The sequence below is a fragment of the Ambystoma mexicanum genome, chromosome 5p, assembly GCF_040938575.1.
Source record: "Ambystoma mexicanum isolate Mex_15411 chromosome 5p, UKY_AmexF1_1, whole genome shotgun sequence".
Classification (NCBI taxonomy): domain Eukaryota; kingdom Metazoa; phylum Chordata; class Amphibia; order Caudata; family Ambystomatidae; genus Ambystoma; species Ambystoma mexicanum.
The window spans coordinates 552,489,887-552,509,143 of record NC_090930.1 but is presented as its reverse complement, the minus strand read 5'-3'; the positions used below and the strand labels follow the sequence as shown (position 1 = coordinate 552,509,143).

Here is a 19,257-nt window from a genome sequence, read left to right as displayed (position 1 = left end):
AGCATCATCAACTGGATAATATTAAAGACATCAAATTCATTGGACTCAAACACATCCAACAACATCCGAGAGGTGGTAACAGAGAATTGACCCTACGACAACAGGAAGCAAGAATGATTTGTAAATTACGTTGCCTGTCACTTGGTTTGAACCAAGACCATGAATTGAATGTGTTTCTATAATTTGTACGAATTTAATGCTAAAAAACAGACAATCAAACCCATGCAAACCGATACAGCTTACCGACTATGCCCGAGGCATTTATATTCAGCCTAGTGACCCCACTCTGTGAGAAGTCACTGTTTATATTTGTCCCAACAGCCCAACCGGCAGTTATTTGTATGTCTGCACGCTGATTCGAGCGCACCACATTTATTTTGATTTCTTAATTGAGGTTGATATTTAGCACCAACTATCCAATATCCGCACCTAACATAGGATTAGAATTAGTACGGATTATTTCAGTTTTCTTTTTGTTGATGTCAAAGCTGTACACAGTATTAACATCAAAATATCTATATGTAATTAAGTCGCTGCAAAAATATTGCCGTAAATGAATGAGCTTCCGCATAGGAAGCTTTCCTCAAATGTCTGTTTTATGCATTTCCGGCTTGTAAGGAGTATCCAAGCAACAGGGTCAGATGACTACATCACCTGACCTAACCCGGGAAGGTTACTATAGTAACCCCCGGATTGTGCCGATGCCTTCAGTATTGAGAAACAACCGGCCATTGAGCACATCAACTTTTGGAGCGTATGCCGGTAAGCCAGTTCTACGCCCTAACGATACCAAACGAAAAGCTTATGCAGCACGTTCCTTATAACAAGTGTTTAAATACGTTGTCATATCCATGTTACAGATTACGGCCGAATTTAAAGGCAAGGCACGCTAAAAACGTGCGTTACATTTCAATTATACTGCAACAGCGGCATATCAGTCGAACGACAACTACCTCTTGATTGCAAGACTGGTAATTATAGTTTCCATACTTTTCACAAATTAGATGTTAAACTTACTAGCAATGCAGACTTTTGAACTAAAATATGTGTCATATTATACCAAGTCTTTATAACTTACAGACCCTGTCCAGTCAAGCATGTAGAAATCACTAAATCTCTCAACTACTGAAAGTTGAATCAAGTATTAGGAAACCTCAATCATATTTAAGGTATGGATAGATTCATTTATCCCTATTTTAGGAAATAGAACAATCAATTGCATATATTATCTCTAACGGTATGTTTTTATTTCTTTCTATTTCTCCTTTCTCTCCTGTTTTTTCTTGTTTTTTGACCCACTACCTCTGACGTTGGTTGTTTCGATTTCAAGCCAAGGTTCAATAATTATAGATTAATGCAAATGGTAAACTACATTTGTATGCCCTGAGGACGACCTCTTTGGTTGAAACACGTGTTGGCATGTTTTGGCAAATTCTTGGCTTTTCTTTAATGTGAAATACGCTGCGCAATTGCATATAAATTGTGTGTGTTTTGGCGAATAAGCCTATCTCAAACAATGTGATTCATTCAAGTTTTGGTTTTTGAAGTACTCAACAAATATGCTGCGCAATTGCATATAAATTGTGGGTGTTTTATTGATTGCATATAAATTGCTCTGTGTAATTCATCCAAGTTCAGACTCATTCAACACAATTGATGTGTTACACTTTACCTGTGAATGAACAACTTTGCTCTTTGTTACTAATAAACCAGTAGAATATCTCTGTGATTAATTCCCCATCATTCTTGTTTAAATTTTGCACATCAGTGGCTTTACGTTGGTTACCAAGCGCAGCCTGTGTAGATAGTAATTCACAATAATTTGATATACTTCAGCATGTATTTGAATCCAGCCGCACGTAACCTGCCCTTAGCCGCTGAGAACTGTGCTCTACTCTTTCTGCACTTGAAACGTGTAGTCCGGATAAACTGCTAAATCCGCTGAAGCTTGCTTCAATTCCCCTCCTTGTCTTGAGAAGGCCAAAATCTTCTCCCTGTCCTTGTAATTCAGGACCTTTGCGATAATTGGTCTTGGGGGCGCTCCTAGAGGGGGCTGCCCAGTTAGTGCCCTATGCGCCCTCTCAATCGTGAAACCCTGTGTGAGGTTCCCAGGCCCAATTTCCTGAAGCAGCATATTCTCAATGTATGTAGTCGGGTCGACTTCTTCCTCGCCTTCTGGCAGACATACAATGCGTATGTTATTTCTCCAGCCCTGTCCTCCTGCCTCCTCCACTCGGTTTTCCAGGAGGCCTACCTTCTTCTGCAGAACATGGACACCCGCTTGTGTGTCCCGGAGCGCACTCAAATTTTCTTTAATTGCGTCCCTAGTATGTTAGCACGTTCTGCCAAGCTCTGCACACCTTGTCGCAGCAACCTCACATCAATTTTCACAGCTTCAATTTGTGTCCCTAGTGAGACCCTCAGGAATGGCCTCCTCGACTTGAGTGAGAGCGAGTATACGCACATACTGGGAAACCTGTGGGGTGGCCACGTTGTGGGACTTGTTGCAAGACTCCGCCTTTATACCTTTCTCAGAGCTGACAAGGCGAATGGCCAGCATCTCCTGGTTATGCAGCTCCATGGTGTCCCCTCCTTTCTCCTGTTCTGGTTCCATGTTGCTCCCGGGTACCTGCTTGGATCTTACGAAGCTGTCCAAGGTTGGTTGTTTCACTTTGCTTTTGGGGGCGACTTGGAAGATATCCAGCCAGCCTATCTTCTCTCGAGTGGTCCTGAAACTCTTGTCAAGTGGGCCCGCACTGCCAGAAATATTAGGCTGTATATGGCTTCCAGCGCCTTTCACGAGGACACAAGCAGTGTTACTCAGGTCCCCATCACAGTTGCCCTTTTTTTGGCTTTCCTCTCCTGTGCTGCGCTCCTGAGGGAGAGGCAGTTTCCTGTTTTAGGGCCCCTATGGTATCTGAGCCGTCCGTAGTTGGCTCCCTAAGGTTATCTCCCCAATGCCTGTCGGCAGAGCTTAACAACCAGTGTAGTGCCCAGCTGATATTGGTAAAGATATTAGAGATGCACTTTATAACTTCTGCCTCCTGCTGGCGGTTCCCAACGCCGGTTCTGGCCACTTGGAATCAAGCACAGAGAGGGCCATACCTTTAGGTCCACCATTCAACACTGGCTTCCACACACGCTCCTCTGGTGCCTGGTCCCCCCACCAAGCCATATATGTTCTTTGAACTTGCTACCTTTTGGCCGGCATAGCGGGGGTTGTGCTCCCCAATTCACCGCTCAGCCCGGGTCGTCTATCCCCCTGGTTGCTGCCACCCCTGCCAGCCAATTCGTGCTTACCTCCCTTCAGGCGTAGGTACAGTGCTAAGACGGCTGCCTCTCAATGTCACTGCATGGCCCTGGTTCATTTACATTGGTTCTCCCTCAATCAGCCAACCGCTCACTTGTCCTCTCCCCTCAGCCCAGATTCCTTTGTGCGCCTCGTTTGTCTGCTCCTCTCTATGTAAAGTAGTCAGTGCCCAAGGCTCACTGAGAAAGCACTCTGCCCCAACCACGCAGCGTCACCTCGCCCTTTGTCATGGTTATGTGGGTGTTCGCACAGTCTGGCCTGTGGAGCACTACCTTCCCTCCGCCCCCATCAACTGTCTTCTCAGTGCAGCCGGGGCCATTAGCCTTCTTCAACTGCGCCGCCCAGGCTTCCTTTGTTCGTTATAACTGCCCGTTGCTCCTTCAGTGTTCCATACACGGAGCATGTCTTAGCATTCAGCTACTGGGCTCACCCAGCCCATGTCCGTTTCTCCGGGGGATGCTTATGGGGTGCTTGAAAGTGGACTGGTGGTCCTGCCTGCTGCCCCGCAGCTCTCTAGTGGGATGCACTCAAACAGGCAAGTCGCACTGTGCTTGCCGCACTGTGCTTGCCGCACCCTAACCACAACTCTGGTGTAGTTTTGGAGGTCTGTTGCCTTCTCAGCTCCCTTCCTGCACACAGCTGAGCAATCCCAGTCCTCGACATCCTCCCGCAGAAGTCTTCTCGCTCACTGCAGCGTCACCGGCTCCTTTCTATGCAGCCTCTTCTCCTCAGGGTCTGCAGGCTCCCTAAGGCTCTCAAGCTTCTTTTCTCTCCTATGATCTTCATCGGCACACGCCCTCCATCTTGGCATCAGGCTCTGCCAGAGGACACTTCACTGCACATGGCATATCTCGCCCACCACTGCTTATTTCTCCGCTCTTCTCGTGCCGAGTGCACCCGGGGGGTTCACTCGCAGTCTGTTACTTGCACACCATTTTGGCACCTGGAAGCTGGTCTTATCATTGTATCATGCAGGATTCGGCGGGAGCAGTGTCGGAGGCAGCCATACTCCATTGGCTGCTAGCCACGCCCCCTGACTAACCGACATAATTGAGACCAAAACTGGGAGATGTACTGGCTTCCTCTATCAGAGATTATAGTGGATGCTAGACCATGTAGGCGAAACACTTCAGTTAGGAAGACGCCGGCCATTTCTGTAGCAGAGTGTAGTTTGGCCAGTGGAATAAAATGAGCCACACAGGAATAAGCATTGATGGTGACCATGATCGCAGTACATCCTTTGGAGGATGGGAGATCAACAATGAAATCGCTAGCGATGACCTGCCAGGGTCTAGTCGGCAATTCAGGTTGATGAAGCAAGCTGGAGGGTTTACCAGGGTTGTATTTGTTTTACGCACAAACTGCACAAGCCTTAACATGGGATTTAACAGTGTAACATCTTCGGCCAACAGAATTGTCTTTGAAGAGTTTGTAAGGTAACCTTTTCTCCTCAATGTCCGGCGGGTAGAGAGTCATGACACAATCGGAGAGCGGCTTCTTGAATGATGTCAGTGGTTAAAAACAGCCAACTCCCCTTGAACATCAAGCCGTATTTCTTAGAAAGACCCCAGGGATTAGACCAAGGGTAAAACTGCCACTCCACAGTGCTAGTCATCTCCTGGCTAACCTTTTCCAGGAATTCGTCGATGTAAAATAGAAAATCCGTCTCTGGAAAGATCCTGGGAAAGACACTGGGAATATCCTTCTGGTAATCAGGGCAGCGTGATAGGGTTTCCGATTTGATGTTCCGTTGTCCTGGAATGTGAGTAATCCGAATCTGGTATTGATCAAAGAAATAGGCCCACCGAGCCCGTCTGCTATTCCGGCAATCCATGGATTCAAGCACCTGGAGATTCCAATGGTCAGTTCTGACTAGCACTGGATAGGTAGCACCTAGTAAAAGATGACGCCATTCCAGAAAGGCCTGTTTTATCAGCAGCAGGAGTTCTTTTTTTTAAAAAAACTTTATTTTGTGCAGTAACAGACGTACATCCTCCAAAACACAAATGCATACAAGAATATTCACATTGAAGTAGGGCATAGTAACAGACACATTAACAGGCCATATATAGTAGATATGAGAAGCTATGGGCATATGTGCTCATCACAATTACTGGGCTGGATCCGTTTTCCGTAGGTATTCACGGAATGGCTCCTATATGTCCTTAGGTCTGCAGGTGGGTGCCACAAGGGAGCCATACGTCTCCTCATTCTCGTTCGCATAGGACAGTTCTTTAAGCCACACGCCAAGGTCAGGGGCTACTTTTGATGTCCAACAGTGCAATTTATATTTGTTAGCAATCAGACATCCCATATTAAACAGTCAACATATCTTAATCGGCACTTTACCACTGTCACCAAATAAGTATTTTCTGGGGTGAAAGCAAAGGCATTATGCCAGTAATCTTGTGTAGTTCCTTAGCTACTAGTTGCCAGAACTCGGTAACCTGTGGACAGCTCCAGTACATGTGTATAGGAATCAGCCATATCAATGCTACATTGTGCGCACCTTCCATTCACCTCAGGTGAAAATTTGGGCAATTTGCATCGGGGTGTAGTGAAGGTGGTTCAGTATTTTGAATTGTATCAATCGGTACCTTGCATTTAGAGATACCTCCTTAGTAAGGCTGCACCAGCGGAGCCATCTGCTGTCTTCAACCAAACTGTTAAAGTCAGATTCCCACCTTATCTTTACCCCTTGTGTAGGTGTTTGATATCCCTGACTCTCTCTATATAGCCTGGACACCGGTCCTCTCAAGTCCCTGCCAGAAACCACAGTCCCCAACAGCTCGCACTCACTGGGCTCGACGGGGAAAGAGGGCCACAGCTTCCTGACTGCTGCTCTCATCCTATAGTATTGCAGCGTTGTGGTTGGGTTTCTGCCTAGTTTTTCAGAGAAGGCTGTACAGGTAACAAAAGTGCCATCCGGAAACAAATCCTGTAGTGTCAATGTTCCGTCAGGATCCCACGCATTCTGAATGTCCTTATTATATGTTGGGGGGAGGCCTGGGCAATTCCACAACGAGATCGCTCCGTAGTAGGGAATAGAAACTCGGAGCCTCCTGAATAATCCAGCCCATGCATTCACTGTCGTTTGGACCGGGTCGAATGTGCATGTGTCCGCATGTTGGTTTTCAGGCACGATAGGGAGGCGCTATATCTCTCTAGGGCCACATATGTTGGGGTTAATTGAGGGGGCTACCAGCAACCGGCGAATTGCACCTGTGCCGCTTCATAATATAATTTGAAGTCGGGGGCCTGCAGACTGCCCTGTTCATACGATCACGTCAGTCCCTCCCTCTTCATCCGTGGGGCACCATGGCCCCACACAAAACCAAGCACCAAGGACTCCAACTTAACAAAAAAGGCGCGACCCGGCCAGACCGGTCTATTAGAAAATTGATATAACATTTTAGGAACCACAATCATCTTCAGTATGGAAAGCTTGCCATATAAAGAGACAGGGATCTATCCCATACACCCATATTGTTTGCCAATGTCACTAAATATACCTCTTGATTTTCAGCCAGCAGTGAGCGGTGTGTGCGAGATTCCACTATTCCCAAATATTTAAATCTGTCCGCAACCCACCTGATCCCAGCCAGGTCCACTGAGGCTTGAGTAATATCGGTCAATGGGAACAGCTCCTATTTAGATTCATTAATACAATAACCTGACTGGGCGGAGAATTTGCGTATTTTCTGAAGTATTGGAGCCAGATTTAGAGCCGGATTACGTATATAGAACAATGTGTCGTAAGCGTAAAGTAAAATTAATTGCGGCGGACCAGTCATATGGAGACCACGATGAATGTGTTTGAGTCTCATAATGCATGCAAGAGGTTCAATCGTGAGCACGAAAAGCAAGGGGGATAGCGGGCAGCCCTGTCTTGTACCACGTCCCTGCAAAAATAGGGATGAGAGCACACCACCAGTACGAACCCTGACGGAGGGAGAAGCATATAGCAGGCAAACAAATTGGAGGAAGTGATCCGCCATGCCCATCCGCCGTAATACCGCAAATAGAAACTGCCATGAGACCGAATTGAAAGCCTTTTGGGCTTCAAGCGAGGCAGCAACCACCTGTGCTTGCGGATTGATCTGGGAAATAATGCTAAACAGTCTGCACAGATTGAATGCCGTTGAGCGCCCAGGGATGAACCCAGATTGGTCTGGATGGACCAGCTGCAACATGTAGGGGAGACGGGTGGATAGTAATTTAGCGAAAATCTTAGTATCCAAATGAATTAGGGAGAGGGGCCTATAGGATGCCATCTCCATGGCCGGTCTATTGGGCTTCAAGAAGACAGTAATTACTGCCTCTGTGAGAGAGGGGGGGGGGGGCAACTGACCCATCTGGAGCAACCCTTCCCATAATTGCACCAACTTGGGGGCAAGGATATCTAGGAAATTCCTTTTAATACTCGATCCCCAGGTCGTCGGGGGCCTTGCCGGAAGAAAGTGACATGATAGAATCAGCAATTTCGTCTGGGGTCAATGGTTGGCTCAATGCCAGTTGCGCCTCATGCAACACCACCGGCAGTGGTATGTCAGCTAGATAATCCTCTAGTTCTGCATCATTACATTGGTCCGAATTTGAATATAAGGATTCAGAATACCAATTGAAATTCGGCATTGATTGCCTCAGAGGTAGTAAGGATGTTGCCAGAGGGTCCCCTAATCCCTGTAACATGTTGTGTCGCCCTTTCAGATCTAACAGCACTTGCAAGGAGCCTGCCTGGTCTGTCTACCTCCCTGTACCGTCGTGCTTGAATGGATAAGTTCATCAGTCGGACCTCTCTGTCCGCCAGTTCCCTGAATCCCGTTAGGTTACCATTAATGAGGCCCAGTAGAGCTTGGTCCTGTGTTTTACGATACTCATGTTCAAGCCTCCTGAGGTCTGTTTCAACATTTCCTAACTCCAGACGAGTCTCTAAGCGTATCCAAGGTTATAGAGATTACCTCCCCCTGACCCAAACCATGAACGCCTCCCAAACCGTGTGATGATGCTGCACTGTCCCCTCATTTCTGTGGAAAAAAATCTACCACTCCGTTGCGGAGTGTTTTGGGGAAGACTTGGTCTGATTGGCATGCTGTAGGCATGCGCCACAAGGGTCGGGGGGTGGTCAATCCATCCCACTGTATCATCAATATGATGGGAGAATGGTCCAAGATTGTTCTAGGGAGGATCCTACAGTTTAGTATTCTTGCCATTCACGTGGTTGAGAACAACCAGTAGTCAATCCTGGAATGTGCCTCATGAACTGATGAGTAAAATGTATAATCACGTGCATTGGTGTTGCATCAACTAACTCAAAGTGTTGCATAATATGCAGAACTGTGCGGCCCGCGTTCGTAAGTTCATGTTGAGTTGCTCTGGAGCGATCAAGCACACAATCCAGGATTGAGTTAAAGTCACCTCCCCATATGATTTGTGTACTAGTACCCCCAGATAGTATACTCATTACCTGGCCATAAAATTCAGGGTCGTCTAGATTGGGGCCATATGTGTTTACCAGTACTCTGTCCATGCCAGCCAGGTTCCCCCACAGAATTACATACCTCCCCAGTGGGTCTATACAGTGTTTGGACTCCTGAAAAGGGTTTGAACGACGATGTATCAATGTCATCACACCCCTAGATTGCAAAGAGTAGTCAGTGTAGCACCGCTGAGGACCCCCATTGGCAATAAACCCTTAATTAATTTTCTCTTAGGCATGTGTTTCCTGGTGCGTCACCACTTTCGGTTTCTGACGTTTGCTGTATCCTGCTACCTTTCTGTGATTTCATAGGGTGGTTGAGGCCGCAGATATTCCACATCATCAACGAGATCGTATTTTCTGTAGTGTCCCGCACATATCAAATGAGGGCCCGTACTCATGTGTAGTTTATTTTAGGGTCAGACTGTATTGTGTGATCAAGGAGCAGCCTGCACTGGTTTTCAATAAGGTAACTGACATCTTCAAAACACAACTTGTATAACCTCTGAAACAACATTTTACCTGTGTGTCATTCGTCCCCAACTTGACACTCTCCCATCCCGCCAACCACATCATCACCCCCAACTCAACGATGGAACCCACCAACACCAGTAACGTCTTTGGAAATCCCCTGGAGAGCACTGTGAGCAGAAGATGCTATTTTCAGATGGCTGCACATCTGCAGCCAGCCCCAGGCCCTATCACATGTATTGGGAATGTCCTTTGGTAGCTGAATTTTGGAAGGAAGTGGCAGAAGCATTAGAAGAGATAACACAGATCCCAGAGACCCTGTTGCTGCAAAAATACTTATTCAGGATATTGGTAAACAGTCCGAAACAACCAGAAGATTGTTCAATGTCTCCTGTGCAGTAGCTAAAAGATGTATATTGAAATGTTGGACAAGCCCCATTTCACCTAGAATTGAGCATTTTATTTTTAGATTTAGCATATGTAAATGAATGTGAGGAACAATATACATTGACTGTAACATCAAGTAGTAGGCCAAAGGACATATGGCTCCCGTTCCGGATATACCTGTGCGAAATGGCCTTGGACGAGGAAGCCTCCATGTTATTGAAATGTAATGTGTGAAATATGTATCTATCAATCAAAGTAATGTATGTACTGTAAACTTCAATGTGCAATAAGTTAAATCTGCGTTGAAGGGGGGCGCTGTTGTGCGCCAAACAAGATGGCCGCCTGAAACGCGAGCTCCGTGGCAGGCAGATCACTCGATCCTGATCTTGTGCCTCTACGATCTACAACTTGTACCAGGCTGCTGTGATTCGCAAGCTGTTGGAGCAGGGACCATCTGGTCCAAATCCCGAATGAAAACAGCGTCGGGAACCCTGTGATTGGGAATTGCCGTGACCATCCCCCAACGTCCGCGCATCTGCGTGCCGAAATCCGACACTCGAGGAGATTCGGACAGTTCAGGCCCCCAGAACCGAGATACCTCGCCACCCTTGTGGAGGCCCGTGGAGCGGTGGAACACCCCTGCGGCGACGATCAGGAGCGAACCACGCGGTTGCTTAGGCCGTACAACGCCGGCGCAGAGCACCGCAGAAATTGGAACTGTACAGCCCGAGGCGGGCAGTGACCCTTGTATGTTGAGCCGGCACCCGCGCTGGGCGGCTCCTACTCCGGCCCTCATCGACTCCTACATCGGCCTTCATCCTGCTGTCCCCCTCGCTGGGCCCCCCCCCCGTCAACGAGACTTCAGCGCCCGGTGTAGAGCTGCGGCACACCAACGGACGCCGGGTGCTACGCTACCCTGGCGGCGTGGACTGAGTTGCAAGATCCTTGGCAGCCATAAGGTACGCGGGGTATGGGGATCCTCTAACACCCCCACGGAGGGCTGCTAACCCCTGGCTGTCTCGAAGCGGAGATAAGGACAATTTGCTGCGCTGCTCCGGGGGGGTCACCAACTGCCCGCACCCAATAGAGGACGCCCTGAGACTCGCTTGCTCCCGCCGAGTGACTTGCTGTGGCTCGGCTCCTGCCCCGGCTCAGCTCATCCACCACTCAGGGTGCCCCCTGCAACCCACTGCGGAGTGATCGTACCGACATCCTCCCGTACCCTCTCAGCGCGGCGTAGACCACACTAGATTCTTGTCTGCACCTGGAGGGGCCCGTGCCCCTGGTGGCCTTGCCGCGGCTTGCTAGTTACCCTGGCTGGTGCCCCATACACTGGCTGGGATCCCCTATAGTCCAAATCATCAGGCCCCGCTGCCCTGTGCCGGTTACTCTACGACACTCGACACTCAACGCTCTGCCCTGGCCCCGTCCTTTCAGGACGCCTGACTTTGGGTTCCCCAGCGCTGCTGGGATTGTATCCTGCCAACCTTTGCCATCGAGGCTGGGGGGGCCCCGGGCTCTGCAGTTATCATTGTGGCCATCTATCTCTCTTTCACCCTAAACCTTTGTGTGACTGATACCACAGGGTGGAGGAGCTGGTGTCCTTGCCCATTTGACAAATTCAACGAGTGACCTGCACGTGAACCCCTGGGTCCCATGTGGGCTGAGTGGAGCAATATATACTTTCTTGGTGAACCACAGTGGAGACTCCTATCTGCGCGCAGGGGGATTTGGGTCTCTCCCCTGGCTCCCCTGTAGCGGGCCAGACTTGGGGGTAGCCGCGATCTCTCTAATTCTCAGACGGGGATACGTCTCCTGGACCTCCTGGCCTTCTAGTGGGGCATCTGGGACCTTCCCCCCCCCCCTGGGGAGCAACGGACTCGTGTAGTGACCCACCATCTCAGCCAACTACACTGCCTGAGAGTCCTCTTTTGGCTTCAAGAGGCGTCTTCGATTTCCTACCGCTGGCCCAAGTGGTCGCCCACTGCGTGGACGGGCTGCCCGGATCCACTGCTTGGATCCCCTGGGGGCTATACCTCATTGGTCATGTCCGTCGTGGCGTGGGGTGCCATCGGCTCTCTCTCATCTCTCCTGCGTCGCATCACCGTCACAATGACTAAAGGGGATGGGAAAAAACAGAGCTCCATGAGCATGTTCACGAAGACTCTGGTCAGTTCAGCTGAGGAGGTTCCCGAGCAGACCCCTGCACTTCTTCATCCCTTGCTACCTCAGAATCACAGAACATGATGGACTTTATCCGTGAGGGTTTTACCACGCTCCACTCAAAGTTAGACGACATGATTGGAACTAGTTCTTCTATCAAGGCTCATATTGAGAGGACTGACAGTCGAGTATCGGAGGTCGAAACCAGGGTGAGCTCCGCTGAAGATGGTCTGGGGGCGCTGCGTTCGGAGGTCACGGCTCTGTCCAACCGCGTCCTAGAGGTGGAGAAGAAAAATGAGGACTTGGAATCTCGCTCAAGGCGTAACAACCTACGTATCATTGGGGTTCCCACGAGTGGCATCGGAGAGCCGATGGAAGATTTTGTGGAAAATACATTACTGTCGCTTCTAGATTCACCGAAGCCCTCCCCACAGTTTGCTATAGAGCGGGCACACCGGGCCCTGACTCCTAAACCCAAGCCGGGTGCGCCTCCACGACCCATTATAGCTTGTGTCCTGAACTTTCGAGACCGTGATGCCCTCCTCAGAGCCGCAAGACTTAAAGGTGAACTTCTGCTGGGTGGAGCAAGGATACACCTATACCCTGACTTCTCGGTGGCTGTTCAGCGGGAGCACAAGACTTTCTTGGCTGTAAAGAGAAGGCTTAGAGATCACGGAGTCAAATACTCCATGTTATACCCCGCTAAGCTGCGAGTCGAGCACAACAATCAGATGTCATTCTTCACGATTCCGGATGAGGCCTCCAGGTTTATCGACGAACATTTCCCAGGTTGACCCTCCTCTCCAGCTATTCCTCTACAGCTACTCAGCTATACCCGTTGGGGAGGCGCCGACACCGGCTATCTCCCGACGCCAAGAATATACCACACCTGTACTCCTCAACAAATGTTAGTTGGATTACTCTGCATGACTGTGCCAACTTAAACTGTGCCTAAAATCTTTGTCAAGTTACGTTTGAAGCTTCATTGTAGGCACCATGTTCTCACTGGATCTGCCACAGGCCGGAGCAGCGTCATCAGTCCGGCCCCCAGGGCCCCCAGGCGTTGATGCCACTGGTTTGGATTTGGTTAAGGGGTTTTGGGGTTGTCATTCCTCTAGTTGGGGGAGGGATGTGGGTGGAGGCGGGTTGTGATGGGTGTTCCGTTATAAAAAAGTTTGGCGCTGGCAGCGAGGGCGGACCGCAGGGTAATGCAGTGTTAATGGGGCTACAGGGCTGCTACATCAGCCCACTTGACATCATCATCCTGGCGATATGAACGCTACCGCTCCTTTGACAGAGAACAATCTGACTTTCATGAGCTGGAATGTGCGGGGGCTGGGCAATTTTAAAAAAATGAGACGGATACAGCTGCAAGCTGAACGGCATGGATCCAAGATCCTTTTCTTACAGGAGACGCATGCGGGTTCTGAACAATGTATGAGATTTGCCAGAACGTGGGGCCCCCAGAGATACTTTGCCAACTTCTCTACCCAAAGTCATGGGGTTATGACTATTATTCATAAGAGTCTTAAATTTACACTTATTTCTTCACAAATAGACCACCAGGGTAGATATGTTCTACTCCATGCTACACTCCAGAATAGGGAGATGATTTTACTGAACATCTATGCCCCCAACATAGATGACCCGGAGTTTTTCACACACCTCGCATCCCTTCTGGATGGTTTCCCTATGGTTCCTATCTTCTGGGGAGGGGACTTCAACACCATTTTTGATATAGACCTTGACAGATCTGGGTCCAGGCCCTGGCAACTCACCAGGGCAGCCTATGCTACACTCTCGTCCCTTCCCCGCCTTGTGGTTGTGGACGCATGGAGACTACTCTACCCTGATTCCCATTTCTATTCCTTTTACTCTTCAGTGCATGATTCCTATTTCCGAATTGATAGGTGGGTAATTTCTGATGTACTGATTAAAAATGTGGTACAATTGACGATCCTCCCTAGGCCCCTATCTGACCACTCGCCGGTGACCATCACCATGGGCTGGGGGCTGGACTGTGACCGTACCAGACGCTGGAGGATGAAACCTCATTCTCTCCTTGACCCTCTGTTCAGATCGGAGCTCGAGGTAGCCATTGAGGAGTTTTTTTAAATAAATAAGGACTCAGTGTCTTCGCAGGCCACCCTTTGGGAGGCCTTCAAGGCATATATTAGGGGCATAGCACTGTCCAAGGAGAGTGGCATACTTAGAACAATTCGAAGGGATATCGCTGTTAGCGAAACCAAGCTATCGACCCTGGAGGCCCAGTGTTCGCTGTCTTCAACCCCTGCTACCCTTGTAGCTATAGAAGTGGAACTGGATGTATTTCGTTCTCTGGCGGAACGAGAACAAAAATTCCTAGATAGTCCCGGTCTGGCGAGGAGATACGGAGAGGGCGAGCGCCCCGGCCGCTTCCTTGCTAGACTTATCCGTCATGAGCTGGGTGCTCCACATATCCCTGGGATTGTTAGACCGGATGGCTCCTTAGCTATCGCATCACAGGCCATCAATTCGGAGTTCTTCGCTTTTTACGAAGCCCTATAATCCAATTCGGACGAGGCCACGGAGGCGGAGGCTCCTATCTTGCTACTCTCCCCCTAACGGTCCTCTCTCCTGTGACCACTGGTTCCCTCGATTCTCCGCTCACCCCGGAGGAGTTTGCGGAGGCCATAGATTCTCTCTCCTCGGGGAAGGCTCCCGGCTCCGATGGCATCCCGGTTGAATTCTATAAATGCTATAAAACTCTCCTACTCCCTCACTTAATAGCTCTCTGGGAGCAATCGGTGGAGGCAGGCATACTCCCTCCATCACTCCGCGAAGCCACAATTACTGTATTGCTCAAACCTGGTAAACCTGCCACCCAGTGCGGTTCATATCGCCCACTCTCCCTCATAAACTGTGATACCAAAATATTTGCCAAAATTTTAGCGACCAGATTTGCCCCCTGTATGCCATCTATTATACACCCAGACCAGGCGGGATTCATTCCAGGACGTTCCACCGCTCTGAACCTGAGACGGCTTTTTAATATAATTAGCAGGATTAGCCCCAATGTGCAGGCGGTAGCCGCAACCCTCGACATGCAGAAAGCGTTCGATTCAGTTTCCTGGAGATACCTCTGGCGGGTGCTCGAACAATGCAAATTCGGGCTGGTTTGCTCCTGGGTCAAGGTACTCTACTCAGGCCCTGTGGCCAGTGTCCGCACAGAAGACAGATGCTCCCCATTCTTTAATCTTGCTAGGGGAACGAGACAGGGCTGTCCGTTCTCTCCCCTGATTTTCGCTATAGCGATAGAACCCTTTGCCGACATGCTTCGACAACTCCACTCACATAGAGGGCTTCGCTCGGCGGGTCAAGCCGATATTATAGCCCTACATGCTGATGATGCACTCCTTCTCGTGCGGTCCCCCTCCACTAATTTACCCCCGATATTGAAAGATGTTATCCACTTCGGGCGCATCTCAGGCCTCAAGGTGAACTGCGCAAAATCTACGCTTTTCTCGCTCACAGAATGCACCCTCCCTCCTCCTGACACCATGGGGTTCACGTGGGCACAGTTGAAGTTCACTTATCTGGGGATTGAAATAACACGTCAGTTCGAGTCGACCCTCGAGTAGAACTATCAAAACTACCTTGCGCACCTGGCGGCCAAGACTTTGGCATGGAGCAAATTACTGATCTTCCTGGCAGGTAGAATAGGGATATTGAAAATGATAGTATTGCCCCAATTACTATACAGGTTCACCAACGTCCCCCTGTGGCCGGGCGAGGGTTTCTTCCAAGTATTGACACGCAGTATCAACTCTTTTTTGTGGCATTCGGGTGCGGTCAGGCTCAAGCTTGGTACCTTATCTACCCCGATGGCTGACGGCGGCTTTGGGGCCCCCAATTTTCTTAAATACTGGTTGGTTTCTCAAATCCAATACACATCCTACTGGTTTAATACAGCAGACCCTCCTCCACATGTTAGACTCGAAAAACTGGCGGTTAGCGACCGGGACATCCGCTCCCTGGTGATACAACCCGCTCCCTCGGAACAGGATACACTGAACCCGGTGGCTTGCACTTCCCTGGCGCTAACGAAAACGTGGAAATTGCTGGATACTCCTCATCCATTTCATGGCAATCTCCCGCTGTGGAACTTTCTCCCCGGGATCCCATGTGTACCGCCATCGACTGTGCGCAGATGGGCTGAGGCGGGATACGAGCTGCTCCGTGACGTATTTCAGCAGGGTAGCTTAGTTGGGTGGCCCGACCTGCCGCTGCCCTTGAGGGGTGGCCCGAGTGCATGGCTTCAGTATACATCTCTACGTAAAACCCTTAAACGAAACTACCCCATGTTTCCGGCAATGCCACCGGACGATCCCACTATTGAAGAACTGACTTCCCCCAGACCTACCAGAGGGAAAATATCTAGGCTATACACTATGATACAATCCAGATCCACTCCGAAATTCACCGGGCTAAGGCGGGCGTGGGAGGAAGACCTCGGGGTGGAAGTGACGGACGAACGCTGGGCTCACATGTGTGCCCGTATACATCAGGTGTCTTTCAATTCCCGCTTCAAATTGATTCAACTGAAAGTGTTGCATAGGTTTCACTATACCCCGAGCAGGTTGCATTGTATGCTTAGTGATCACTCCCCAAGATGCCCCAGGTGTGGACAGGATGGTGCCGACTATATACACATGGTCTGGGCCTGTCCCCGCCTCTCCCAATTTTGGGGGATGGTGTTCTCAACCGTATCTGCTATACTTGACCAACCTATCAACCCCTCCCCAATGAAGTGCCTATTCCATGACTTTCCCGGGCTATCCCGAGATTCCAAGAAACTGGCCGGCCTTTGCATGCTCCTTGCGGTACGTGCCATTCTGCTTTGTTGGCTTCGCCCTGCACCTCCCACTCATGCTCAATGGCTCAGGGCTCTCACATGTGCCTCAGACACTGAGGAAACGTTGTCCTGCCTACAACCAGCTCACTCGAGGCCTAGGGATGTTTGGCTTAAGTTCCGCTCCTATATGTCTGATTAAATGCGACACCGGATACATCTTCCCCAACTAATACACCCACTCACGCAGGTTGTCTACCCTGAGCGAAGGGATCCCTTACACTGCGTTTGCTCTGTATGCGTTCTTGATGGAAAATGTTCATACTAGATGCAGTAACTGTATGCCTGTATTGTTTTAACTGTACCTACCTTGTGCTTGCCTTGTGTTTTATTCGCCTGTGTTTTGCTGCCAAGCTGATTAATAAAAAAAGGTTTAAAAAAAAAATCTGCATTGAAAAAAAGAATATGCATGAGTTTGCATTATAGGTAGCACTTGGATTGAGTGAGTGAATGTGCTAAGCTCTATAGAGAATGCATTTAGCTGGCTCTGAAGACATTCAGAAGCTGTTTGTTCCGCAGAGAAGTTGTTATGAGTTACAGTGTACAAGTATGCGTAAACAGTTTGCTTAGCAGACAGATAACGCAACCTTTGTCCGAGTGGAGAGAGATGCTGGCCTTATCAGCCTGGGCTGGTGCTTCGCAGACAGAGAAAAGGTGGGGGTAGGCAGCGCCATGGAGGGAGAGGAGCTTTGGGTCACAGGGAAATGCAGGAGGAGAGAGGGATTTGAATGGAGAAATATGAGGAGATGGTAAGATGGACCACAGACCGAAGAAGGCCAGGGCATAGATATGGTATAGATATATAGAAAATGTCACGATGACAAGAACGCAGTGATTGAAAAGTACAAGACATGCATCAAAGACATTTGGGCACTGCTCACATTTAGAAATACTGACAGAGAGAAAGAGGCATTTTAGCTTAGAGAGAACGAGTGTAACTATGGATATATACGTCATTCAACAGTATAATGAGAGGTGAGGCTCTGAGATTTGAGGTAGTTGCTGCTCTCTGCTGGTCTGCTCTCTAAGGAGAGAGGGAGTTGGTAGTTTGAGATGCGAGTTGGAGATGGCACACTGACACTCTGAGAGATCGAGAGATGACTTGGAGAGGCATTTGGAAGTGATTGGATGTACTTCGGGAAGCGGTTTTGGCTGATATGCAGTTGGGGAAACATTCTGAACCGAGCTGATGAGATCGACCTGGCAGGGATCTGGCAGAGAGAGGCCTGGCCCTGACTGACTGACTGGCTGGTTGCAGAGTTAGCAGGATAGGAGAGACAGAGCAAAACAGAGAAAAAGGGGAGTATTGCTGAATAAGACAGGTGTATGGGGAATTAGAACATACTCTCACACAGAGCTTTGGCTGACATGATAGCTGGGGTAATCAGACAGGGTTTGTCTTAGAGAGAGTGTGTGAAGTATGGTTGGAATGGTGAGGAATGGTGTGGAATGGAGAGGCAATTAGATTGCTTGCATTAGAAGCCTGTAAGGCGTATAGTTATTGCATTGCATGGTAGATTTGCACCAAAAGCATAAAAGGTGCAAATTCGAGATTTGCATTATAGTAGTGTTTGCATCATGCATTGCTATGTATGAATACAAGTGTTTCTATTGTTGAATCGATTCATGTGTTTTCTTTGTGTCTTATGTTAGTGTGTCCATAGGAGTATGTTGTTAGGAGTAATCTAGGAGTAACACAGTGCACAAAGGCCCTGAGATACAAGAGCAGGGGGGGGCATAGTGATCCACACCCCCTAGGGGATTGTCTAAGACTGACAACAGGTCACCCATGCGGGGGTAGGCCAAAGGTAGATTTGTGTTACATTTTCACAAGGAGAGATACATTCTGTGTGACTGGGAAAGCTGGTTGAGCGAGGTTGAAAGCTTTGGGAAGGCAGTGGGCAGCAAAAGATATATCAAATGGTTACTACGGCCAGGCCCAGGTCTTTACGACTTGGTACTATTGTGGAGAGGAGATGTAATCTTTTTAAGTACATGGGTGCCTGTTATCCATTATCCAGGGAAGTCCGGCCACCTGGTAGGCCCAGGTCGGGCCGGGTAATAAACCCGGTGCAAGGAGGTGCTTAAGGGCAGAGCAGACATATGGTTTATGGGTTTTGATCAGGCTTTAGGAATGACCCAAGATGTGGCCAGAGGCCATGCGTGCTGAAATGGTACTTTGTTGAGAAATGTTTGGGGTTTTCGTTGTGCCAGTAGTAAAGGGTCCTGCACCCTATTTATTATGATTCCTCCGGTGTCATACATGCATGAGGAGTAGAAGAGGGACGGACCCCTACCTCTTATTAGGACATGAAAGGAAGATTTCCTCACACGCTAAAAATATGCACCACACATGTTTGTGGTTTGAGAAAAATATAGAGGTTTTTTATTTATAACATACAACGCAAAGAGACGAAGTTCATACTTTTTAGGAGGGATCGATCCCACTGATTGCACTCATCGAACACGAACCCTATAAAAATCAAATCCTGATTTTGTTTAAATAATTAGCCCAGATTTGAAAAAGGCACATGTTGTGCTGAAACACGTGTAATC

The 19,257-nt window shown here is 48.9% G+C and overlaps 1 protein-coding gene and 1 long non-coding RNA gene across 4 annotated transcripts in view; both read left to right on the top strand.

Annotated features, from left to right (window-relative positions):
* The window catches only part of OCRL (OCRL inositol polyphosphate-5-phosphatase), a 1,330,750-nt gene that overhangs the window by 1,200,733 nt on the left and 110,760 nt on the right, over nucleotides 1-19,257 (top strand). The gene's annotated exons all lie outside the window — the stretch shown is intronic.
* LOC138481682 (uncharacterized) lies at nucleotides 377-1,722 on the top strand. Its single transcript, XR_011274329.1, has 2 exons — nucleotides 377-971; nucleotides 1,081-1,722. It is a non-coding gene; the product is annotated as an uncharacterized lncRNA (long non-coding RNA).